Source organism: Lactuca sativa, chromosome 2 (genome assembly GCF_002870075.4).
Source record: "Lactuca sativa cultivar Salinas chromosome 2, Lsat_Salinas_v11, whole genome shotgun sequence".
Taxonomy (NCBI): Eukaryota; Viridiplantae; Streptophyta; class Magnoliopsida; order Asterales; family Asteraceae; genus Lactuca; species Lactuca sativa.
Genome location: NC_056624.2, coordinates 74581668 through 74607944, shown reverse-complemented (window position 1 = coordinate 74607944; position 26277 = coordinate 74581668). Strand labels below are relative to the sequence as shown.

At 45.9% G+C, this 26277-nt stretch overlaps 1 pseudogene; it reads left to right on the top strand.

Annotated features, from left to right (window-relative positions):
* Positions 1-1800: 1800 nt before the first annotated feature.
* Positions 1801-26277, top strand: part of LOC111880092 (leucine aminopeptidase 2, chloroplastic-like) — a 29525-nt pseudogene continuing 5048 nt past the window's right edge.

Below are 26277 nucleotides of genomic sequence, written 5' to 3'. Positions count from 1 at the left end.
CTTTTCTGGCCGTGAAAATGGGGATGTCACAAACCTCTTGACCGTAAACACCAAAAATCCCTCCTTTCACCCGAAAAACACTGGAAATCGTCATTTGGGAGCATCTGGAACACTTTTTCGTCGAAAACAAGAACCCTTGTTCTTGAGTTTACGGCCGTAAACCCTTCAATCTTCAAAAGCCGTAAACTCAGTTCACGACCGTTAACCCTGTTCACGGCCGTAAACCCAGTTCTCGGCGTAAACTCTATTCTAGGCCGCATACCCAGTTCATGGCCGTAAACCCCATTTACGGCCGTAAACAACTCTTTAGTGGTGAAAAGCCTGTTTCCTCGATTCAACCAAGTCCTAGTAACATTCCTTAACCAAAAACAAGTGTTTACCTGACACTTTATCTAATGAAATCGCTAATTTAGATACATATTGTAACACCGTAAAAATTTGAACAATTTTTCACTTTTTAAAAACATTAAATATCATTTGCATTCATAAATAAAACATTGTATCCATCATTGTAATAGTACAAATCCCAAGATCAAATATATATAAACTCCAATGCGCGTGTGTACTAATCATGTCGTCGCCTTCCCGTGATCATCACTGGTACCTGAAAAACATAACACATACAGTGTAAGCATAATTGCTTAGTGAGTTCCCAAAAATACCACTCTATCACACAATAGCCACTCGAGGATGCAACTCTGTTGACCCTTAGGTCAATGTGTCTCAGTGGGGCCCTCCAGCCCCAACTCTCTGTGGGCCCTCTGGCCCTAACTCTGTGGACCCGAAGGTCCTAACTCTGTAACTCTGAATCATACATATCACATATCACAACACATAATAACATGCAATTACACTGGCATATAACTCTAAAATACTCTATCACATAACTCTGTTACCATACTAGGTAAAGTATAGTGAGAAGACTCACCTCAAGCGTCTCGGAAATTCCCTTACTCGGTAGAAATATCGCCTACCCTCCGCCTATTCACATAAGGTAAATACTCACATAAATATAACTCTCGAGACTAGACTCACCCTCTATGGGCACCTTCGGAAGGGTAAAAGTACCCCTCTCTTGACTTAAAGACTCCATTGTTGGTCAAACCCTAAAAGTCAATCAAAAGTCAACGGTCAAACTTTGACCTAACTTGCCGAGTGCACTCTGACGACTCGGCGAGTACACACGATTACTAACTCTTTGTCCCGCTTGGCACGTTGAGTCCCTCCTTATGCTCGATGAGTCACACCGGTCATGAATCGCGGGGCCACCCCGACTCAACTCGCCGAGTCTCAAGAACAACTCGGCGAGTACCGCCTTGAACTCCAGTCCTCTGACCCCCTTCTGACTCACTGAGTTATCCCCCAACTCAGCTAGTCTACCCACTGAGTTATTTACGTGAAGCCCTAACTCTACTCGCCGAGTCTCAAGAACAACTCGGCGAGTTCATGGCATGCACAAACTCTATTGACCTCCTGAGGTCAGATCTGTGCCCCTAAGCCATAGATCTGGCCTTCCCAAGCATGATTGTCACGTAAAGGTCGAAACTTGATGCTTAAAAATCAACAACAAGGCATCAAATGGTGGTTTGGTCCCATAAATGGCAACCTAAGCCCAATAACCCCAAACTGATTCATAAAGCTCCAAGGGTTAAGGTCTCTGGACCTCTTTGAGTCCAGATCCAAGGCACAACTCGATGAGGGGCTATTTGTTCCACACCACCACCCTAAAAGGGGTTAGAAAACCCTATCTCTAAAGATCAACACCAAAACTGGAAAAAGGGGTCGACTATTACCTCAAAAATGAAGTCTCTGGACTCTGGAACTGCTAGAACCGCACCTCCTGTTGCTCTTGGTCACCTTCTTCTTGCTAAATCAAAGGTACAAGGTTCAAATGAGTCTTCTCCTTCCTCACAACGATTTGGCTCACTTAGGGTTCACTCAAGGGACTGGTAGCCGCAATGGGAGGCTATAAGTGCCCTTAAATAGGTCCTAAACCCGGGGGATTAGGGTTTCATAAAATAGCGTGGATTCGTCGAGTCTGCACGCGAACCCGGATGAACATCCGCGACCATACTCGGCGAGTCTTGGCACCAACTCGCCGAGTTCCTCCACAAACTTCAAAAATAAATGAACAAAATAGTATACCTGGGAGTCCGGATGTTACAATTCTCCCCCACTAGAATCAGACTTCGCCGTCGAAGTCTCACTCTGAAAATAACTCCGGATGCTGCTCACGCATCTCACGCTCCGGCTCCCAAGTAAGCTCTGACCCTTTCCGATGCTGCCACTGGACCTGCACCAGAGGCACCTCCTTGTTCCTCAGTACCTTGATCTTTCGATATACAATCGCAATTGGTTTCTCCACGTAGTTCAGGCTCGCATTTACCTGTATGTCCTCTAATGGCACTACCGCCTACTCGTCGGCTATACACTTCCTCAGCTGGGACACGTGGAAGGTATTATGAATTTGATCCAATTCCGCAGGTAGCTCCAAGCGATATGCTACCCTGCCCACCCTTGCGATCACTCTGAATGGCCCAATATACCGGGGCCCTAACTTGCCTCTCTTCCTGAATCGAATCACTCCTTTCCAAGGAGATACCTTCAGGAGAACAAAATCACCAACCTGGAACTCGAGCTCGGATCGGCGCCTATCAGCATAACTCTTCTGGCGACTCTAGGCGGTCAGCAATCTCTGGCTGACCTGCTGTATCAGCTCTGTCGTCTGAAGCACAATCTCCGTGCTACCCATCACACGTTGCCCTACTTCTCCCTAGCAAATGGGAGTCCGACACCTCCTCCCATACAACAGCTCAAAGGGTGGCATACCGATGCTCGAATGATGGCTGTTGTTGTAGGAAAACTCTGCTAAGGGCAAATACGTGTCCCAACTCCCTCCAAAATCCAACACACATGCTCAGAGCATGTCCTCGAGCGTCTGAATCGTCCGCTTGCTCTATCCATCCGTCTGTGGGTGGTATGTGGTGCTAAAATGCAGCCTCGTACCCAACTCCTCATGGAATTTTTTCCAGAATCTGGAAGTGAAACACACATCTCGATCTGACACAATCGAGATTGGCACCCCATGCCGCGATACCACCTCTCTCACATATAGTTGTGCCAATCTCTCCGCAGAAGAACTCTCACTAATGGCGAGAAAGTGAGCGCTCTTCGTCAAGCGGTCTACTATCACCCAAATTGCATCAACACCCCTTGTTGTTCTTGGCAATTTGGTGATAAAATCCATGGAAATCTGCTCCCATTTCCACTCCGTAACCTCCAGTGGCTGCAGCTTACCATGCGGTCTCTGATGTTCGGCCTTAACCCTTCGACAGGTTAGACACCTCTCAACGAACGACGCCACATCTCTCTTCATACAGGGCCACCAATACTCCCTATTAAGGTCTAGATATATCTTAGTGGCCCCGGGATGAATCGAGAACCTCGATCTATGCGCCTCCTCCATCAAGAGGGTACGCGTTCCGCCTACAAACGGTACCCAAATCCGGCCCTGAAAAGTCATAAGCCCCCTGCTATCGGTAACGAATTCTGACACCTTCCCGATAACCCGCTCTCTCTTACGGTTCTCCGGTCTCACTGCCTCAGCCTGAGCCCCTCTGATAGCGTCCAACACCAGAGTCATCACCGTCAATCTCATACAAATACCCTGAATCGGGGCACTCTCTGCCCTACGACTCAGGGCGTCAGCTACCACATTAGCCTTGCCCGGGTGGTACAGGATCTCGCAATCGTAATCCTTTACCACATCCAACCATCTCCACTGACGCATGTTCAGAATTGGCTGACCCATCAAATACTTCAAGCTCTTGTGGTCCGTATATATCGTACACCAAACCCCATACAGATAGTGACGCCAAATCTTGAGGGCGAAAACCACAGCCCCCAATTCTAGATCATGGGTAGGATACCTCATCTCATGAGGCTTCAGCTGCCTCGATGCATACGTGATCACATGCCCCCTCTACATTAACACCGCACCCAACCCTGATATCGATGCGTCACAATATACTACGAAGTCCTCCATCCCATCCGGAAGAGCCAACACCGGGGCTTCTCACAATCTCTGGCAAAGAGTCTCAAATGAGGACTGCTGCTCTGGACCCCAACAGAACGCTACCCCTTTCCGAGTCAACCTGGTGAGAGGAACAACAATCTTGGAGAAATCCCTGATGAACCTCCGATAGTAACCGGCAAATCCCAGAAAACTCCTGATCTCTGAAGGAGATTTCGGCACCTCCCAACTCATTACTGCCTCGATCTTGGCCGGATCGACCAGAATTCCATTCTGGTTAACGAGATGACCAAGGAACTGCACCTCTCGTAACCAGAAATCACACGTGGAGAATTTGGCATAAAGCCTCTTCGATCTCAACACACTGAGGATCTCTCGCAAATGCTCCTCGTGCTGCTCCCTGGATCTAGAATATACCAAGATGTCGTTAATGAATACAATCACCGATCGATCCAACATCGGTCTGCATACTTTGTTCATGAGATCCATGAATGCTGCAGGCGCATTGGTGAGCCCGAAGGGCATCACCACGAACTCGTAATGCCCATAACGAGTCCTAAATGCGGTCTTCTGGATATCCTCCTCTCGCACCCTCATCTGATGATATCCAGATCTTAGATCAATCTTGGAAAACCAAGATGCTCCATGCAACTGATTGAACAAATCCATGCAACTGATTGAACAAATCATCGATCCTCGGCAAAGGATAACGGTTCTTGACCGTTAACTTGTTCAGCTCTCGGTAATCTATGCACATCCGGTGCGAACCATCCTTTTTCTTCACAAAAAGGATCGGTGCTCTCCACGGCGAGCTGCTCGGCCGTATAAACCCCTTCCCCAGCAGCTCCTGAAGCTGCGAGGATAACTCCTGCATCTCTGGAGGTGTAAGGTGATAGGGCGCCTCGGCGATAGGTGTTGCCCCCGGAATCAAATCAATGCGGAACTCCACCTGCCTCTTGGGAGGCACACCTGGTAACTCTTAGGGAAAAACATCCGGGAACTCGCGCACTATCGGAACCTCCTCAACCGAACTAGGTCGCTCTGTATCAACTCTCGTATCCATCACATATGCCACAAAACCACTACAGCCCTGCTGTAGACTCTGCCTCGCTCTAGCAGCCGAACAAAACGCTGAATCTGGACGGGTACCCTCGCTGTACACCGTAAGAACTCCCCCACTAGGATCTCACATGATCACCAGCTATCGCTCGCAGTCGATGATCGCTCCAAATTGGCTCAATCAGTCCATGCCCACGATGACGCAGACATCTTCTATCGCAATGGGGACTAAATCGATCGGAAACTCTACCCCGAAGATCTCGAGTACACATCCTCGAATCACCTCCGTGGCATAAACTGCTCTCTCGTCAGCTATGGAAACTCTCAGAGGTCGAATCAACGCCTCTCGACTAATACTGATGTGCTGACTAAAAGCCAACGATATAAAAGATCGACTCACACCCGAGTCAAATAACACCAAAGCAGATACATCATTCACAAGAAAAGTACCTACGCATAACAGAATATAAGCACAACATCTCAATAATAAAATGAATACATGAAAGAATAGATACCGGCCACGACATCGGGTGCTGCGCGGACCTCCTCCGCAGTCAACTGGAAGGCTCTCCCTCGCGCCTTCGGTGCCTCGGCCTTCACCGGCCTACTGTCCGTAGCTCTCAATGCTGCAGGGGCAGATCCCAGAGGTGCTCCCTGCGCTGTCCCTCGCAACTGTGGACACTCCGCCTTCCGGTGTCCAGTCTGGTTGCAGTGAAAACACACTGCAAACCCCTTGGGGCAATCCTTGGCCATATGCCCCTCCTTGCCACATTTGTAGCAAGACCCTACTCTACACACTCCATCATGGCCCTTGTCGCACTTGCCACAAGTGCGGCCCTTCTGGTTCCCAGATCTCGAATCAGTGGGTTTGGCCCGCTTGGCTGCCGGCTGGGACTGAGCCGGCCGTTGATCCCTTCCCTGAGACTCAGCCTCCTCCCTAGCTTGGGTCTCCAACTCTATCTCCCTCTTCCGGGCATTTGCCTGAAGCTCGGCAAATGTCAGGTACGTCGATTTCGCCACGAACTCTCGTATATCCCTCCTCAGAATGCTCAAATATCGGCTCATACGTGCCTGCTCGGTCGACACGTGCTCAGGGCAGAACATCGCCCTCTCATGGAACATCCGTGTAATCGCTGTAACTGACTCAGTACCCTGCTTGAGGGTCAGAAACTCCTGTGCCAACCGCTCCCTCTCCACTTGGGGAACGTACTCATCTCGAAACATAGTAGTGAACCTCTCCCAGGTTACTGCAGCAAGCTCAACAGGCGTGAAGTGCGCCGTCACAAACTTCCACCAGTCCTTCGCTCCCAGGCGAAGCTGGTTCAAAGCGAACCGAACTCTCAAATTCTCAGGAGATGAGCAGGTAAAGAAACACCCCTCAATGTCTGATATCCACCTCATCGCTGCAATCGGGTCCTAAGTCCCATCGAACTCTGGTGGTTTCGTGTTGCTGAATTACCGGAACAGCAACGCATCACCACCCTGCGGCCTCGCCGCAGCTACAGCTGTAGTGGCCGCAACAACAGCAGCCTCAGAAACAGCAGCGTATCTCTCATCAAATGTCTCAATCAAAGTGGTCTTAATAGACCCGAACATCTCTGGTATCTCTGCTCTGATGGCCGCAACCACCTCCTCCTGGATGATCCTACGGATCTCAGCATCGCTCGAACTGCTGCCCTCAGGGTTATGGCGTGTCCCAACCATGATTTCCCTCTGAAATACAACATAAAAATATTAGGGACCCCCTTGAGTGTAATCAAACTCGATAACTCCAGCCTACTTGTTCCTTAGTGCTCTAAGGATTCTTACTTGGACTGCGCACCAACCCGGTATCTTCAGTAGTACGGGCCCAATACTACCGTCCATACCGCATCAGCACTCATCCCAAGTCCTCCTCCTTGAGCCCCAAATCCCAAGTACTCTACTCTCTCTATCATGTGCTACATACTAGAAAAACTCGCATATGCACCTCGCTGCTATCTAGACACTCTTAAACATCTCTAGCAGAAAAACCCCTAAACTAAGGCATTATATATCAGGTCACTCTAGTCCTAATGAGAATACCTAGTCTACTCTATCATGCATATCATAATTCAGCATATAGCATAACATATCATATTTGATAACACTTATTATGAGGGTATTTTGGGAAATCACCGTTCGAGCGCTGGCTGATCGTACACACGGCTCTGCTCTGTTTGTCTTAAAATTCTCTTTTTACTCTTTTCAAAAATTCATTATCAAAATTTCCCTCAAATCCTTAGTTTGAGTTCAGATGCGCCCGAAGATGCATCTGAATCCCTCAAACCAAGGCTCTGATACCAACTTGTAACACCGTAAAAATTTGAACAATTTTTCACTTTTTAAAAACATGAAATATCATTTGCATTCATAAATAAAACACTGTATCCATCATTGTAATAGTATAAATCCCAAGATCAAATATATATAAACTCCAATGCGCGTGTGTACGAATCATGCCGTTGCCTTCCCGCGATCATCACTGGTACCTGAAACACATAACACATACAATGTAAGCATAATTGCTTAGTGAGTTCCCCAAAATACCACTCTATCACACAATAGCCACTCGAGGTTGTAACTCTGTTGACCCTTAGGTCAATGTGTCTCAGTGGGGCCCTCTAGCCCAACTCTCTGTGGGCCCTCTGGCCCTAACTTTGTGGACCCGAAGGTCCTAACTCTGTGGGCCCTCTGGCCCTAACTCTATGGACCCAAAGGTCCCAACTCTCTGTGGACCGACAATCCCACACCTGAACTGTTAGCTACAGTTAGGCAGACATGCCTGGGGTGACAAATTTTGTAACGTACGACGCCTGAAGAAACGTCAAGGAGGTTCCCAGTCATATTAGTATGGTTATACGAACTCACAATAGTATAAACTAACCTTTGTTTACGGGATTTTCATTCTTCAATAGTTTTATTTTAATTAATAAGACTACCTACATACTACACTGGAGGGTATTCCAGGGATACAACCTTTGGTTTTATTTTAAGTAATAAAACTACCTTACGTACTGGCGGTAGCCAGGGTTTTCGAATAGAACATACCTTACATACTGGCGGTAGCCAGGGTTTTCAAACAAAACATACTCTACATACCGGTGGTAGCCAGGGTTTTCAAATGAAACATACTTCACTTACTAGTGGTAACCAAGGTTTCGATACAAATGATGTTTTACTTATAATGAAAAGAAATCATTTGTACAAATTCAGTGACTAGTTTCCAATACAAAACATGCTTATGAATTTACCAGCTTTATGCTGATACGTTTTCAAAACCGCTTGTATTCTCAGGACAACGATAGACAGGTACCATTGCCAACTTTTGGAGAAGACGGAGCACGTTAGAGTTGCGTCTTTTACTTTTGTTATATACTGATGTGTACAAAATATGTTTTCAAACAGATGTAAATATTTATATTGCAATGTAATGGTTGTGTTTACTTTGATTATTATGATACAATTGTTGTGATACTACGCATGACGTCAACCTCCCCCGGACGTTTCCGCCGTTATTTCTGACGGTTCGGGGGTGTGACAGATTGGTATCAGAGCGATTGTTTATAGTGAACTAAGTATACCAAACTTACATGGTACACAACTTTCAACACTAAGGGGCCGAAGCGCTCTGAACTAAAAGTATACTTTCAAAATATAAGTATTTTACAAGAAGTATACAAGTATACCTACGTACCAGAAACAATATCGTAAGTAAAACGAAACAATAGTATTTGGATGTTGGACACTGCGGTTAAACCTGTGCAGTTATGTAATCATGTTTAGGGTCAATATAGCCTGATCAACTATATTTATTCGAGACATGACCAACATGTGCTTGGGAGTGACTATGGTATTGCAGTAGGCCTATAACTTACCAAGTATTCCTACCACAAGAGATCGATAGAACGAAACATACAACTTAAAATACTATAGGAGTATTTTAGTCTGAGCCGAATACATTATAGAGATTCATTCCAAGTGTTGCTACTCATTCTTTCTTAGCGACAGTTTACTTGTATTAGTAGCTTTTCATTATTTATCGCTTAGTAGCACACTTTATCTATCAGATAGAGATATACCTTGTTTCGTATCTCTTAATTCGAAAGTCTAAGGGATTTACCATCTTCTTCTTCCTGATATAGACAAAGATGCCTCCAAAGAAAAGACCTAACAAGAAGAACAACAATCCTCCAACAGATCCAGCTCCACCACTGCCTCAGTTCGATCCTGCTATGTTTCAGGCAGCTGTTAATGCCGCTGTGGCTGCCGCAATGTCACAGATAAATTCTGGTGGCTCTAGCGGATCGGGAAGTGGTGCCCAACCCCTTAACCTCGATGGAAACCATGGACACCAGAAGGAGTGTTCCTACAAGGACTTTATGAACACAAAGCCTAGATCCTTTGACGGCAATGGAGGCGTCATTGCCTTAACCTGATGGATCGAGAAGATCGAATCAATCTTCAAGATCTGTGCATGCTCAGAAGCAAGTAAGGTGAAGTTCGCTGCTTGCACCTTCACAGACAGAGCACTGACCTGGTGGAATAGTCGAGTCAAATCCCTAACCCTGCCGATAGCGAATGCTATGGGTTGGGAGAGCTTGAAGGAGCTCATGCTTGCTGAGTACTGCCCGCGAGGCGAGATGCAGAAACTGGAGCACGAACTATGGAACTTGAAGATGAAAGGTTCCGACATTGCTTCCTACACTACTAGGTTTGAAGATCTAGCACTTCTCTGCCCGGGAATGGTCACCCCGGAAAGTAAGATGATAGAGAGATACATTTGGGGATTGACGCCCCCAACTCAAGGAAATGTCTTGGCTGCTAGGCCAACCACTTTTGATAGCACCAAGTGCCTGGCGCAGGCTCTCATAGATCACGAAGTTGATCTTGATAAAGTGACAGCCGCTCTCGAACCAACAAAGGGCAGTGGTGAGAAAAGAAAGTTCTGGAAGCAGCGAAAGGGTCAGTCTTCGCATGAGCCCTCCAAGAAACAACATACGGTGGCAGTTCACGCTGCTACTACTCCTGCCGCTGTTCCTGTAACTCAAGCACCTACCAGTGGATATGCTGGTACCCTCCCTCATTGCGACAAGTGAAACTATCATCATCACATTCCCGAACCATGCTGTGAAATGCTCTGCAACAACTGTGGCAAGAAGGTTCACACGGCTTGAGGCTGCAGTACACAAGTCCAACCATCCAATCAGGCACCTGGAGTAGGTGTTGGTCAAGCCTGTTATGGCTGTGGGGAAGTCGGGCATTATAGGAGAACTTATCCCAAGGCAACAACAACCGGTAGCACAGGGAGAGTGCTAGTGATGGGCCAGGAGGAGACAGTTGCAGATCCCACAGTTGTTAAGGGTACGTTCCTCCTTAACAACTCTTATGCACACATTCTTTTCAATTATGGTGCGGATAGAAGTTTTTTTAGTCATGCATTCAAGCATCTCCTCAAACATAAACCTCAACCCCTAACCGAAACGTTTACCGTCGAGATGGCCGATGAGAAAGAGATCACTAATGATATATTCGTGGGCTGTACCCTTATCCTAAACGATCATTCCTTTCCCATCGACATTGTGCCAGTTTCCATAAAGAGCTTCGATGTCATCATCAGCATGGATTGCCTGAGCCCCAATCGTGCTGATATCCTTTGTTACGAAAAAGCTATTCGTCTCAATCTTCCCTCTAGCGAAGCCCTCATGATTTATGGCGATAAACTCAGTTCAAACCGCCGTATTATTTCATGCATCAAAGCCCAGAAACTTCTGCGAAAGGAGTATCATGCATTCCTAGCCCATGTCATTAATGAGAAGCAGGAAGTTAAAGACCTCGAGAGCATCCCCGAAGTCTGTAACTTTCCTGATCTCTTTCTCGAAGAGCTTCCGGGAATTCCTCCAGAGCGCCAAGTCGAGTTTCACACCGATTTAATCCCCGGAGCTACCCTCGTAGCTAAATCCCCATACCGCCTAGCGCCAGCAGAATTGCAAGAATTATCCAGCCAGCTCAACGAGCTGCTCAGCAAAGGATTCATCAGACCGAGTTCCTCACCCTGTGGAGCCCCGGTTTTATTTGTGAAAAAGAAGGATGGATCTTTTCGAATGTGCATCGACTACCGCGAACTGAACAAGCTCACCGTCAAAAACTGTTACCCTCTTCCTCGAATCGATGACCTTTTCGACCAACTTCAAGGAGTCAACTACTTCTCCAAAATAGACCTAAGATCAGGGTACCATCAGCTGTGAGTCCACGAGAGTGATGTTCCTAAGACAACATTCCGGACTCGATATGGTCACTACGAATTCGTAGTAATGCTCTTCGGTCTAACCAACACACCGGCAATATTCATGGACCTGATGAATCGGGTGTGTCGTCCTTTCCTAGATAAGTTCGTTATCGTGTTCATCGACGATATACTTGTCTATTCCAGAAGCGAGGAAGATCACAGACAACACTTGAGATTGGTGCTGGAAACACTAAGGACGGAGAAGCTATACGCGAAATTCTCTAAGTGCGAATTCTGGATTTGAAAAGTAACCTTCCTAGGTCACGTGGTAAGCCAGGAAGGTATACACGTAGACCCGTCCAAAATCAAAGCGATAGAGAACTGGTCAGCACCAAAGACGCCCACATAAATCTGTCAGTTCTTGGGCCTTGCTGGCTATTATCGCATGTTTATCCAGAATTTCTCCAGAATTGCCAAACCCCTAACCACTCTGACTCAGAAAGGTGTACCCTTTTGTTGGAGTGAAAAGTAAGACATTGCGTTCCAAACGTTGAAGCAGGCGCTATGCAGCGCACCTATCATGTCTCTGCCCGAAGGGACGGAGGACTTCGTTGTCTACTTTGATGCAACTAATCAGGGCTTAGGTTGTGTGCTCATGCAACGAGGACAAGTTATTGCTTATGCCTCAAGACAACTGAAGGCACACAAAGTCAATTATACAACTCACGACCTGGAGTTGGGAGCAGTGGTCTTCGCATTGAAGATATGGAGACATTACATCTACAAAACAAAGTGCACAATCTTCACTGACCATAAAAGTCTGCAGCACATCTTCGACCAGAAGGAGTTGCACATGAGACAACGGCGATGGGTAGAGCTACTCAACGATTACAAGTGCGAAATACGCTACCATCTCGGGAAGGCCAATGTGGTGGCGGATGCCCTTAGCCGGAAGGAATGCTCAGGTCGTAGAGTGAAGGCACTGACAATGACTATCCATTCCCACTTATCCACCCAAATCAGAGAGGCTCAGCTGGAAGCCTTAAAACCAGAAAACATGCCAGGTGACGCCTTGAGAGGAACGGAAAAGAACTTAGAGATCAAGGGAGACGGAGTCTATTATTTCATGAACCGGATCTGGACCCCAAAGTTCGGTGGTTACAGAGAGGTTGTTATAAATGAAACTCACAAGACTAGATACTCCATTCACCTAGGTTCGGACAAGATGTACCTTGATCTCAAGAAATTATATTGGTGGCCAAACATGAAAGCAGAGGTCGCTACCTTCGTGGGCATGTGCCTGACTTGCGCCAAGGTGAAGGTTGAATATCAGAAGCCCTCAGGTCTGCTACAGCAGCCAGAGATACCTGAGTGGAAGTGGGAGAGGATTACTATGAATTTTATCACTAAATTTGCCAAATCTCCGAGTGGGTACGATACCATCTGGGTAGTAGTCGACCGATTGACAAAATCCGCCCACTTCCTGCCAATCATGGAAACTTTCAAAATGGAGAGACTCACGCGAATCTATATCCAAGAGATAGTCCGACTGCATGGTGTTCCGGTGCCCATTATTTCCGATCGAGAGAGTAGGTTTACTTCGAGATTTTGGCAATCACTGCAGAAAGCTCTTGGAACTAAGCTGGATATGAGCACAGCTTACCATACCTAGAAAGATGGGCAGAGTGAGAGAACCATCCATACCTTGGAAGACATGTTGAGAGCATGTCTCATCGATTTCGGTAAGTCGTGGGACACCCATTTTCCCTTGGTTGAGTTCTCCTACAACAACAGTTATCATACCAGCATCAAAGTTGCGCCTTTTGAAGCCCTGTATGGCCATAAGTGCAAATCCCCTCTGTGCTCGGCTGAGGTGCGCGACACACAGCTAGCCAAGGGGCAAGTCCTTGATAGCACTCTCACTGGTCCAGAAATCATCCGTGAAACCACAGAAAAGATCATACAAATCAGGGAACGACTAAAAGCTTCAAGAGATCGACAAAACAGCTACGCCGATAAAGGAAAAAAACCCTTGGAGTTCCAGGTCGGAGACCGTGTTCTGTTGAAGGTCTCACCCTGGAAAGGCATGATACGCTTTGGAAAGCGTCGAAAGCTAAATCCAAGATACATAGGACCCTTAGAGATCCTTGCTAGGATCGGTCCCGTAGCCTAAAAACTTCGTTTACCCCAAGAACTTAACAACATTCATCCTGTCTTCCACGTCTCGAATCTTAAGGAGTGCTTATCCGACGAAACCCTTATGATCCCTCTCGATGAGATTGAAATCAACGAGAACTTGAACTTCATGGAAGAACTGGTCGAAATCATGGATAGAGAGATCAAACGAATGAAACAAAGTCGCATCCCTATAGTGAAGGTTCGCTGGAATACCAAGCGGGGACCTGAATCCACTTGGGAGCGTGAAGACCAGATGAAACAGAAGTATCCGCATCTCTTTCCAAATCCATGATTCGTATTCTATGTTCGAATTTTGGGACGAAATTCCCTCTAACGGGGGGATGATGTGACAACCCGAAATTTCTTCCGTCAGTTTTAACCCACCTCCGTAAATAAAAATTTAATTTTATTAAATTTTCCATCAACTTCTTGGGTTAGAAAATCAACTAAGGATTATAGTTATGATTCTATATGAGTCGGAAAAACCAAAAATCGTGCGAAAAACCTTCATTTTCTCGAAAATCGACATGTTCACTGCCATGACGAGTTTACGGCAGTAAACTCGTGTACGGCCGTAAACCCGTTTACGGTCGGTGCCAGGTAGACCCCACCACCGACCATACCCCTAACCTATAAATACAGGACCCCCACCCTCATTTGAACTTTCTTGGCCGGAAACACCCTCTTTCTCTCTCTAACCCTCTTGACCGTAAACACCAAAAAACCCTCCTTTCACCCGAAAAACGCCGGAAATCATCATTTGGCGCCGTTTAGGAGCATCTGGAACACTTTTTTGTCGAAAACAAGCACCTTTGTTCTTGAGTTTATGGTCGTAAACCCTTCAATCTTCAAAAGCCGTAAACTCATTCACGGCCGTAAACCCTGTTCACGGCCGTAAACCCAGTTCTCGGCCGTAAACTCTATTCTCGGCCGCATACCCAGTTCACGGCCGTAAACAACTCTTTAGTGGTGAAAAGCCTGTTTCCTTGATTCAACCAAGTCCCGGTAACATTCCTTAACCGAAAACAAGTGTTTACCTGACACTTTATCTTACGAAATCACTAATTTAGATAAATATATGTATTTATTGATATTAGGATTCCGTTAAGTGTCACGTGCGTCGACCCAAGGATCTTCTGGTTCAATCCTTGCAACCAACAAACAGTGAGTTCATACCCTTACACTTTTATAGTTTTTAAAACATTTTCAGAGGGGGGGGGGGATACAAGCTAAACATAAAGGTTTTCACAAGTTTAAAAACTGATGCAAATTCAACGGTTTTACATAAAACATTTCGATACTTTATCCCTTGTGTAACATGCGGAGCATAAGGGACATTTTCTAAACATAATGGCATAGTTTTTCAGATCAATACATGAACACAACTTACCAGTCAAACTATAATAGGTATAGTTTGGGGAATCCATTACCGGTTTTACAAATTCAAACTACGTACAAAGTCAAACACTTAAACTATGACATATTTAGTTTATCCATTATTACGTACAGATAACAAGAGTATCATGCGAAATAATTATTTTACGTATAATTATTTATACTCTACACCGTATACAAACGATTTCGAGCACGAGAACAACAGAACAACACGTAAACTAGTTAATACAGGATTGTGAGACCTCTCTTCATTGTAGCCTTCGGGGTACTGGTAAATCCTCACCTTTAGTATAACCAGAGTCTCCTGGAGGGAGAACGTGAAATTTATGAATAGATCTATTCGGGACCGACAATCCCACACCTGAACTGTAAGCTACAGTTAGGCATGCATGCCTGGGGTGACAAATTTTGTAACGTATGACGCCTGAAGAAACTTCAAGGAGGTTCTCAGTCATATTAGTATGGTTATACGAACTCACAATAGTATACTAACCTTTGTTTATGGTATTTTCATTCTTCAATAGTTCTATTTTAATTAATAAGACTACCTACATACTACACTGGAGGGTATTCCAGGGATACAACCTTTGGTTTTATTTTAAGTAATAAAACTACCTTACATACTGACGGTAGCCAGGGTTTTCGAATAGAACAAACCTTACATCCTGGTGGTAGCCAGGGTTTTCAAACAAAACATACTCTACATATTGGTGATAGCCAGGGTTTTCAAATGAAACATACTTCACTTACTAGTGGTAACCAGGGTTTTGATACAAACGATGTTTTACTTATAATGAAAAGAAATCATTTGTACAAATTCAGTGACTAGTTTCCAATTCAAAACATGCTTATGAACTCATCAGATTTATGCTGATACGTTTTCAAAATCGCTTGTATTCTCAGGACAACGATAGACAGGTACCATTGCCAACTTTTGGAGAAGACGGAGCACGTTAGAGTTGCGTCTTTTACTTTTGTTATATACTGATGTGTACGAACTATGTTTTCAAACAAATGTAAATATTCATATTGCAGTGTAATGGTTGTGTTTACTTTGATTACTATGATACGATTGTTGTGATACTACGCATGACGTCAACCGCCCCCAGATGTTTCCGCCGTTATTTATGATGGTTTGGGGGTGTGACAGTTAATGTCTCCATATCTTGAGGGTGAACACCACCGCTCCCAGCTCTAAGTCATGAGTAGGGTATCTCGTCTCATGCGGCTTCAACTGTCGCAACGCGTAGGCTATCACCCGTCCTCTCTGCATGAGGACTGCCCCCAACCCTGTGATGGATGCATCACAGAATACTACAAAATCCTCCACTCCCTCCGGGAGCATTAAAACCGGGGCCTTAGATAACCGCTGACGGAGGGTCTCAAACGCCCTCTACTGCTCAGGGCCCTACCGGAAATCCACCCCCTTCCTCATCAGATGAGTGAGGGGTACTGCAATTTTGGAGAAATCTCGAATGAATCTCCGGTAGTACCCTGCCAATCCCAGAAAACTCCTGATGTCCGAGGGAGATCTCGGTACCTCCCACTGCATGCCTGCCTCGATCTTGGCCGGGTCAACCAAAATCCCCTCCTAGTTGACGAGATGTCCGAGGAACTGGACCTCTCGCAACCAAAACTCGTACTTAGAGAACTTGGCATACAGCCGTTCTCGTCTTAGAACTCCTAACAACTCCCTGAGGTGCTCCTCGTGCTGCTCTCGGGTCTTGGAATACACCAAGATATCATCTATGAACACAATGACCGAACGATCAAGCATCGGTCTGCAGACCCGATTCATCAGGTCCATGAATATTGCCGGTGCGTTGGTGAGCCCAAATGACATCACCACAAACACGTAGTGACCATAGCGAGTCTGAAACGCAGTCTTCTCGACATCATCCTCTCTAACCCAAACCTAATGATACCCCGACCTCAAATCAATCTTGGAGAACCAAGATGCACTCAGGAGTGGATAACGGTTCTTCACCGTCAACTTGTTCAACTCCCTATAGTCAATGCACATCCGGTGCGATCCGTCCTTCTTCCTGATGAAGAGGATCGGTGCTCCCCATGGAGAACTGCTAGGTCGAATGAACTATTTGCCCAACAGTTCCTGCAGCTGTGACGACAACTCCTGCATCTCTAGCGGTGCCAACCGGTATGGCGCCTTGGCGATAGGGGCCGCACCCGGCACCAGGTCGATCCGAAACTCGACCTGCCTCTCTAGAGGTATCCCTGGCAACTCCTTCGGAAACACGTCTACAAACTCCCTGACCACAGGAACCCTAGAAACTGAAATCTGATCCCTGACCCGCGTATCCACCACATACGTTAGATAAGCCGCACACCCGTGCTGAATATATTGCCGAGCCCTGGAGGTGGAACAAAACTCTGATCCCACTCTGGTGCCCTCGCCATATACAATCAGTTCTCCCCACTTGGGGTTCGAACTACCACTCGTTGGCCTTCGCAATCTATCATGGCACCAAATCGACTAAGCCTGTCCATCCCGACAATCACGCATACTTCCCCCATGGGAATCAGAATCAAATCAATCGGGAAGGACACTCTGAAGATCTCCAACTTGCATCCTCGGTAAACCGAAGAAGCGGAAAATCCGTGTTCGTTAGCGATAGAAACTCGCAACGGACACTCTAGCTCGCCCACTGGCGCACTAAACTCCCTACTAAAAGCCTGGGATACGAAGGACCGACTCGCCCCCGAGTCAGATAGAACCAAAGAGGGCAATGAGTTTACTAAAAACGTACCTAAACACAGGTACAACAGTTAAGCATAACACAGACATAATAAATGAGATAAGGGAGAGAAACGTACCAGCAACCACATCTGGTGCTGCCCTGGCCTCCTCGGCACTAAGCTGGAAGGCACGACCCCGAGCGTTCGGAGGCTCTGCCTTAGCTGGCCTCCCGTTTGTAATCCTCAGAGTAGCCGACGCTGGAGCCAGTGCCGGCTTGGCAGCTAGAAGAGGACATTGGGGCTTCATATGGCCCACCTGCTCACAGTGATAACAAAGTCTGACTCCGGAAGCTGGAGTATGCTGTCTGCAATCCCTGGCCAAATTGCCCTGCTTGCCACACCGGTGGCACCCACTCCCTGATCGGCACGTCCCTGAATGAGCCTTTCCGCACTTTCCATAAGTGCGGCCTGGCTGTCCCCCAGTCCTGGTATCGGTGGTCTTGGACCGCTTTGGCGCCGACTGCGACTGTGCCGGGGCCTGCCACTGCTCCCTCAACTGCAGCTCGATCTCCAACTCACACCGTCTCGCGGCCTCTTGTAACTCCAGAAGAGTATCACATCGCTGGGTAGACACAAATTGTCGGATATCGGTCTTGAGCATGCTCAGATAATGGGTCATCTGAGCTTGCTCGGAAGCAAACTCTGGGCAAAACATTGCCCTCTCAGTGAACATACGGGTGATCTATGTCATCGACTCCCCATCCTATCTCAGACTCAAAAACTCATGAGCTAATCGTTCCCGCTCAACCCTTGGAATGTATTGGGCGCAGAACATATCCCGGAACCGCTCCTAAGTAACAACAACTCCCTGCTCATCAGAATACGACCCTGTCATCAACCTCCACCAGTCCTTGGCCCCGAGCCTGAGCAGGTTCAGGACATATCTGACCTTCAGGTCAGAAGGACATGAACATGTAAAGAAACATCCTTCCACATCGGAGACCCATCACATAGCCTTGATGGGGTCCTGGGTCCCATAAAAAGTAGAGGGCTTCGTGTTGTCGAACTCCCTATACTAGAAGCCCCGACCTGCTCCTACTCCACCTCCTACCACTATTACAGCTGATGTAGCTGCCGCGACAGCTGTCTCCGCAAGGGCAGCGTATATGTCATCAAAGTACTCAATCATGGCAGACTTAATAGTCCCAAACAACGCCGATACTACCTTCCACACCTACCCATATTTGTCTCAAGTACATCACCACAACACCCTAACAATATACATAATCATAGCGGGCGCTCAATCCGCAGTCCTAGAGGAATGCTAAAAATCTAATAACTGGCCACCCGGCCTCTCACAACCCACCCATCCATTAGACTTCCACCACCTATGCAGCGCTAGTGTATACTAGCCATACATAATGTTGGATCCCATAGACTTTCGAATATCCGATCCTACCCTAAGCCCTAATCAAGAGAACAGAACATAAGGCCAAATCAACATTCTCAGGCTATAAGATCATAATTATGTGCAGTCATGATCCATACACAAGTAACTACAGTAATGATATCAATCTCATATAAAGAAAACCCTAGGCTAGCAGGCATTATGTAATCAGGCAATACTATCATACGATTCCTGAAGATTCCTAGCCTAGCACTAGCATGCTGTTCTAACATATCACATAATCAATTATTGTATGGTATTTTGGGGTCTACTTACTGGCTTTGGTTGATCGTACACCCTACATCCTCATTTACTTATTTTGAAAACCATTTAAAACCATTTTGAAAATCTTTCCTCGATTTGAGATTGGATTCACACGAATGTTCCTCCAATTCACTCAAACCAAGGCTCTGATACCAACTTGTAACACCCATAAAATTCAAGCCAAATTTAAACTTTTCAAAAACACTTTAAATCAATAATCATTACAACTTTGTTTCCAAAATAGTTTATATCAGAGTTTTCCCAACAATCATAACAAAAGCTGAGGAGCTGTACGATCACGCCTTAGCTTTGCCGCGATCCCCCGATGTACCTGAAACAATAAACTGAAACTGTAAGCCCGAAAGCTTAGTGAGTTCCCCCAAAATACCCATACACACAGCTATACACATAGAATCACAAACAACATACTATGAGTCCAATCAACCATCGGGTTGGAATACCCCAGGCTCACAACCAACAGGTTGGAATGCCAACATACTATGGGTCCAATCATCCTCGGGATGGAATACCCCAGGCCCACAACCAACAGGTTGGAATGCCCACATACTATGAGTCCAATCATCATCGGGATGGAATACTCACGGCCCACAACCAACAGGTTGGAATGCCCAGGTCTATTGGCCTCCGCACAAAGCAGATAAGCCTCAACCGCCAAACAAATATGTGCACATATATATAACAGATAATCACATAACAGTCTATAGATAACAACTAATCTACCGGATCATACCACATGGCACATAATACAATCCTATCTACAAGGATACCGATCTAACAGATCAACATATACCACGTAATATTATCCTACCCTCTAGGATACTGATCTAACAGTTCATACGAACATAACATAACCAGATCTGAAGTTACAACTTCAGATCTTAGCTCAAACATAAGAAGCCTTTCATAACACCCATCCAAAAGAGGTTTTTGATGAACATAAGCCAAAGAGAAAAGTCTAATACCTTCAAGAGAATGCTCACTGATGTAGATCTTGGATCCCACGAGTCCTTGCTTCTACTTGCTTGATTTCCCAAAGTGTTTCCTTCTCCAAAATTCCTCCTTCAACCTTGAACACACCAAAAGAACACACACACTCGATTTAGGGTTTGAGAGGGACAAGAGGCAGTAAAGGGGAGGCTGGGGGAGGCCAATTATCCTTTAAATAGGGTGAAATGCCCCGAAATCTAGGGTTTCATCTGCCAGCTCCTACTCGTCGAGTCCACTCTTGGACTCGGCGAGTACATCATTAAAACACGCGGACCAACCCACTACTACTCGACGAGTAGGGTAGCCAACTCATTGAGTAGACCCAAAAACCAAAAAGATTCATACATAAATCAATACATGAGAAGGGGGTGTTACAGTTTTTGTGGAAATCACCATCATCTTTGTTTGTTCATCTAGGTAATTGACTCCCCTCTTTCTATAGTTGCAGTTGTAAGTTTGTAACAACTTCAAATGGTGAATCGAATAGGCAGAGCAAGTAATGTCGGTAAGTAATGTAACACCGTAAATTTCAAAACAATTTTTCATTTAAAAATAATCGTTTAATTCTTAAAAACACTATTCTTAAAATCTCATTCATAATCGAATTACAAAACATAACTCCCTTTTCACTTGCATAATAAACCAGGATCCTCAAAACATGACTCTTTCTTTGGTGTGTACACTCGAGCCGGTGCCGTCCCGTGATCCTGAGAGAAACCTGAAACACATAACACAAAACACTGTAAGCACAAAGCTTAGTGAGTTCCCCAAAATACCACACATAACACATATTAGCCACTCGAGGCTATAACTCTGTGGGTCCGTGGACCCTACTCTGTGAACCTTCCGGTTCTAACTCTGTGAACCTTCCGGTTCTAACTCTGGGAACCTTCCGGTTCTAACTCTGTAAACATGCACAGCATAAATCACATAGAAATAATGTAGTACAACACATAACATACATAGCATACAAATACTCTGTCACATAACTCTGGTTACCTACTCAAGGTAAAGTATAGTGAGAAGACTCACCTGGCAATCAGAAAGCAATTATCTGCACATGCGAACCTCGGACTCGCCACCGCCTAACACATAAGGCAATTATCTCTAATTAATGCTCGAAGTCCCAACTCTAATCAACCGGCGATTACTCTTTCCCTCTCTAGGCAGGTAATGGGTAAAAGACCATTTTACCCCTCCCTGACCTCTATTACCTCTGTTGACCAAAACTCCTAAAGTCAACATAAGACAACTCAAGTCAACGGTCAACATTGACCAGACTCGGCGAGTACACAAGAGTGACTCAGCAAGTCCATGCGGGTTCTCTAAATCGTTTTTAAACCTCTTAGACACGACGAGTTCCCTCTCCACTGAAGGCCATAAGGGCCTTTAAATAGGTCCCAAACCCGGACAATTAGGGTTTTCCTTGACAGCGCCGACTTGGCGAGTCCAAATACCCGACTCGTCGAGTCCCTTCATTAAACTGGTCCCCAGAACGCGATCCTACTCGACGAGTTGAGGCGTCAACTCGCCGAGTCTCCTCATTCCCCAATATAAAATACTCAAATTCCCATACCTGGATATCCGAATGTTACAATTCTCCCCCACTTGAATTAGATTTCGTCCCCGAATTCACTCCCGAACCACCGAAAACTAAAATCATTAACCTGAATGTCACCACCGAAATGATCCTCATACCGCCCGGATATCTTTCTCTAGAGACATCCAAAATCACATGGAACCTCCAAAACAAAGTCTAAACCAACACTTTTGTCGCTAGAAATACGCCTTCCCAATAACCGGAAACTCTAGTGGCCTGAACCGCCTCCAGACCGCCTACTCAAGTGATCACCATGATAATTTTTCCTCGAATAACAACCCTGCTTTCTCACTGGTTTTCCGATTCTCATACGACCATCTCCAACAACCGACTATCTCTCCACCAAAACTGATCATGCCATAACTGACGAACCCCACCCCTGCGAATAAAAGGGTTCACACTCCATCGGGGCACATCTTCTAAAACTGCTATCAGAAACCATCCGAACAAAAATCCCGACACTCTGCCCTTAGACACAGCAGCATAACCATGCTTGCTCAGAAGTGTCCTCAACATCTCATTCATAAGCCTTTGCTCCAAATTCCATATCTCTTTTAACACCACACAAGGTCTGACCTCAGCCCCAAAAATTGAACCTCCACATTTACCCATAATCATGATCCAAAATGTCTCACTGAATTCCTCCTCGCATCAACTATCTCAGCCTAATGGCACACCAGTCACGAAATCCTCATTAACTCATACAAGGACTGCAACCCAACCGAAGATCAACTCAACCCCGACCTCGGATGTTAGCTGCGTACATCTCCTATGCATCTCGTGATATCTCTTGCACCCGAGTACTGACCTATACAGGTATCCGACGATAACACTACCTCCCATCCGAGAATTTACCTCAGAAGTCTAGAATCTCATCTCGTTATCCTCCCACTATCAAAGCCAAACTCAACTCAAGAGTTTGGGTCCGACCCAAAGTTGAAACCTCGTGTCCCAATAAAACATTAGTCTCATGACTCACCCTACACCCTGCGCGAATACCATTTCCCAATTTCCTCATGCTGCGACAAACACAACTCAACTCAACTCAAAATATTATAATTCCCGAGAGAGAAGGAAACCCCCGTCTCGCCCCTCGCCTAACCACCAAGCTCCAACAACTTGATACTAGGCTACTCGAGCCTAAAACTCCTCTGCATCATACTCTGATTGGAGAACACTTCATCATCACACTCTCTTGCCGCCTAGAATACTACGGCTCCTCAACATCTCCAAAAACTTCTGACCAGTGAGTACTATGGCTCCCCGTAGCATCACAACACCCTCTAACCAGTGAATACTACAGCTCACCGTAGCATCACAACATCCTCTAACTAGTGAATACTACAGCTCCCCGTAGCATCACAACATCCTCTAACTAGTGAATACTACAGCTCCCCGTAGCATCACAACATCCTCTAACTAGTGAATACTACAGCTCCCCGTAGCATCACAACACTCTCTGACTAGTGAATACTACGACTCCCCGTAGCATCACAATACTCTCTGACTAGTGAATACTACGGCTCCCCGTAGCATCACAACACTCGCTCCCAATACCCCATAATCTAATTCTCATATCACACCACACTATGTCCACTAGCTCATGCTCCGCGGACTATCATAGTTGTCTACACACACTTGCCCCAATTATGCATCATAAATTATGACGACAATCGTCATAATAAAATACCTCTTTCTTCAGAAAATCCACATTCTTAAATAATCCTTCCTGATGACAACTCCCAAGGCTACCACTGGAACCGTAGATACTTGATACACCACAAGTCGTCTCAACTCAAGATTCTCGAATAACTCCGAAATCAAGATATCATACCTGGATACCTCAGAACACCCTAACAGAACATCACAAGATCCTACCACAACCACTGATCTCCTGCCCCAAGCATCATATAGATACAATAATACATTTCCTCTTAACCCCATAATCAGATCTTCATTTTTCCCGATGCGCAACTTCGATGTATCCAAATACTCAATTGGAACACGAGAAAACGCTAACGCTATGGAATACGTTGATAATTCTCCTAACCCCCTTTTTCCTACTGCTCAAAATCCAACAAGAATACGCATACCGACCCGGGAGTTGGCCGCTCAATCATTCTCTACCTACTTGCAACGACCCTGACCACTACCAGGTTCCTGACCATTGACCATTTGCCGTGGAGACATTCATCCTTCTCAAACAAGTACTTCCTGCATTAGCTCACTCTGACCCTTTCCTCGATCACCAATAACTCTGGTCTCATGAATTCTTACCGCAGATCTCTATACCCCGCTTATAACCGCTCTTGACAAATCTCTGCTTTCTTCCATACGGTACCCGGTTCTCCCCCACTTGGGGTTCAAACCATCACCAATTGGCACACAACCATCCCACAAACTATTTTCACCAGCAAAATCGCACCTGCCCCTGGAAAGTGCTACGCAACGCCCGATAATCCCTTTAAGGAAATCAATCGATCTCATATACTCTGAACCTCAGATTAAATCCTCAAGAACTTCTCGTCACGACTGCCTCTAGTCGTTCCAAGTCTCATACCAATCCAATACCAAACAACTCAACTGTCCAATAACATCACTGACTCATAGACTGAACCACGAAATCACCATACTCCCCCACCTCGACTCATCAACCAACGTTCCAACACATGGATCATCCTAAGAATAGGGACCCACTTCCATATTCAATACCCAACATAGATAGAAAAACCACTGCACTGATAAACTCGACTAGACTCCCCACTGATACCACTACAATACGCCCTACTATACTCAAATAGGTGCAACGTGGTCCTCGACTATCTCAGTTCCAACTGACTATCTGCTCATGGTAAATCACTGCCTCGCGGCACACATGCTACCTGATACTCTGGTGGAAAATCATCATCAATGACAACCTGCAGGGTTTACCCCCAAACCCAAAACTTAAACATCATGCCTCTCATGTTTCGCACACGAACATAAATAGCACCACCCAGGTCATAGAAGGTGACATCTCCTCTATCGACTGATTGCTCAAGTCAGACCGAAATTCTCCCCTCCCTCTGACTCCTTACCAAAATACTCTGAAAGGCTCTCGACCTCCCTCTCAAGGGACGCCTCTTCGTACTCAATCATGGCCCACAGGCCTAAAACCCATAGCGTCCAATCTCTACCTCATCAATCATGACCGGATAACCGGAGAACCACAAGCATCATTCACTACGAACCATGGTACTCATCCCATGACATCTCTTCTTAATATGCTCCGGTGTATGGTACCCGAACCATAGCATCACTCCTCCATCGGCTCCGATGTATGGTACTCGAACCATAACATCACTCCTCCATCCGCTCTGATGTATGGTACTCGAACCATAACATCACTCCTCAATCCGCTCCATTGTATGGTACTTGATCCATAACATAACTCCTTAATCCGCTCCGATGTATGGTACTCGAACTATAACATCACTCCTCAATCCGCTCCGATGTATGGTACTCGAACCATAACATAACTCCTCAATCCGCTCCGATGTATGGTACTCGAACCATAACATCACTCCTCAATCCGCTCCGATGTATGGTACTCGAACCATAACATCACTCCTCAATCCGCTCCAATGTATGGTACTCGAACCATAACATCACTCCTCAATCCGCTCCTTAGAACCTTCAGAACACTCCCTGTATCAAGTATGGGTCCTCTGCTTTCAGTAGTACGGGCCCATACTACCTGCCACATCTACCCATACTTTCCACACGGACTATCTTGGAGCTCCTAAGTAGCTACTCGGCCTTCTCGTTCACCAATCCCGTCGCGCGTGATCGCTCCCCAGCGAAATTCTCTACTCTGCCAGCGCACTCATCTGGCTAAGGTTACTCCCTAGGCTCTTCCTAGATTCCCACACTTCTCTGCCATCAGCTGCTAAAGAACTCCTAATGATGTCAGCCATCTACCTCCTGAATATCGTCATATTCACTTAATAGCTGACTCCCATCATTGAGAGCTCCACAAAGCACGAAGCAAGCAGCATTCGGGCATTGAAGCGTCCCCTTCAGCACGAAAAACCTCCTTAGGTTATTATCCACTCGCTTTCCTCATACGTGATGGATATCACTGCACTCTAACAACTCCGCCCCACGTGGGCATCTGGCTACCCTCTCGGCAAGCTCCTCATATGCTCATATAGATACCTCTTCCATATTACTCCTCTAATCGAATCCCTTAAAAAGATTCCTGCTGGACACTCTCACTCAGCACATACTCGAAAGCACATCACATATAACAGCAACCCTAGGCTAAGGCATCACAAATCAGGCCACTCTAGTCCTAAGATATGAATTGC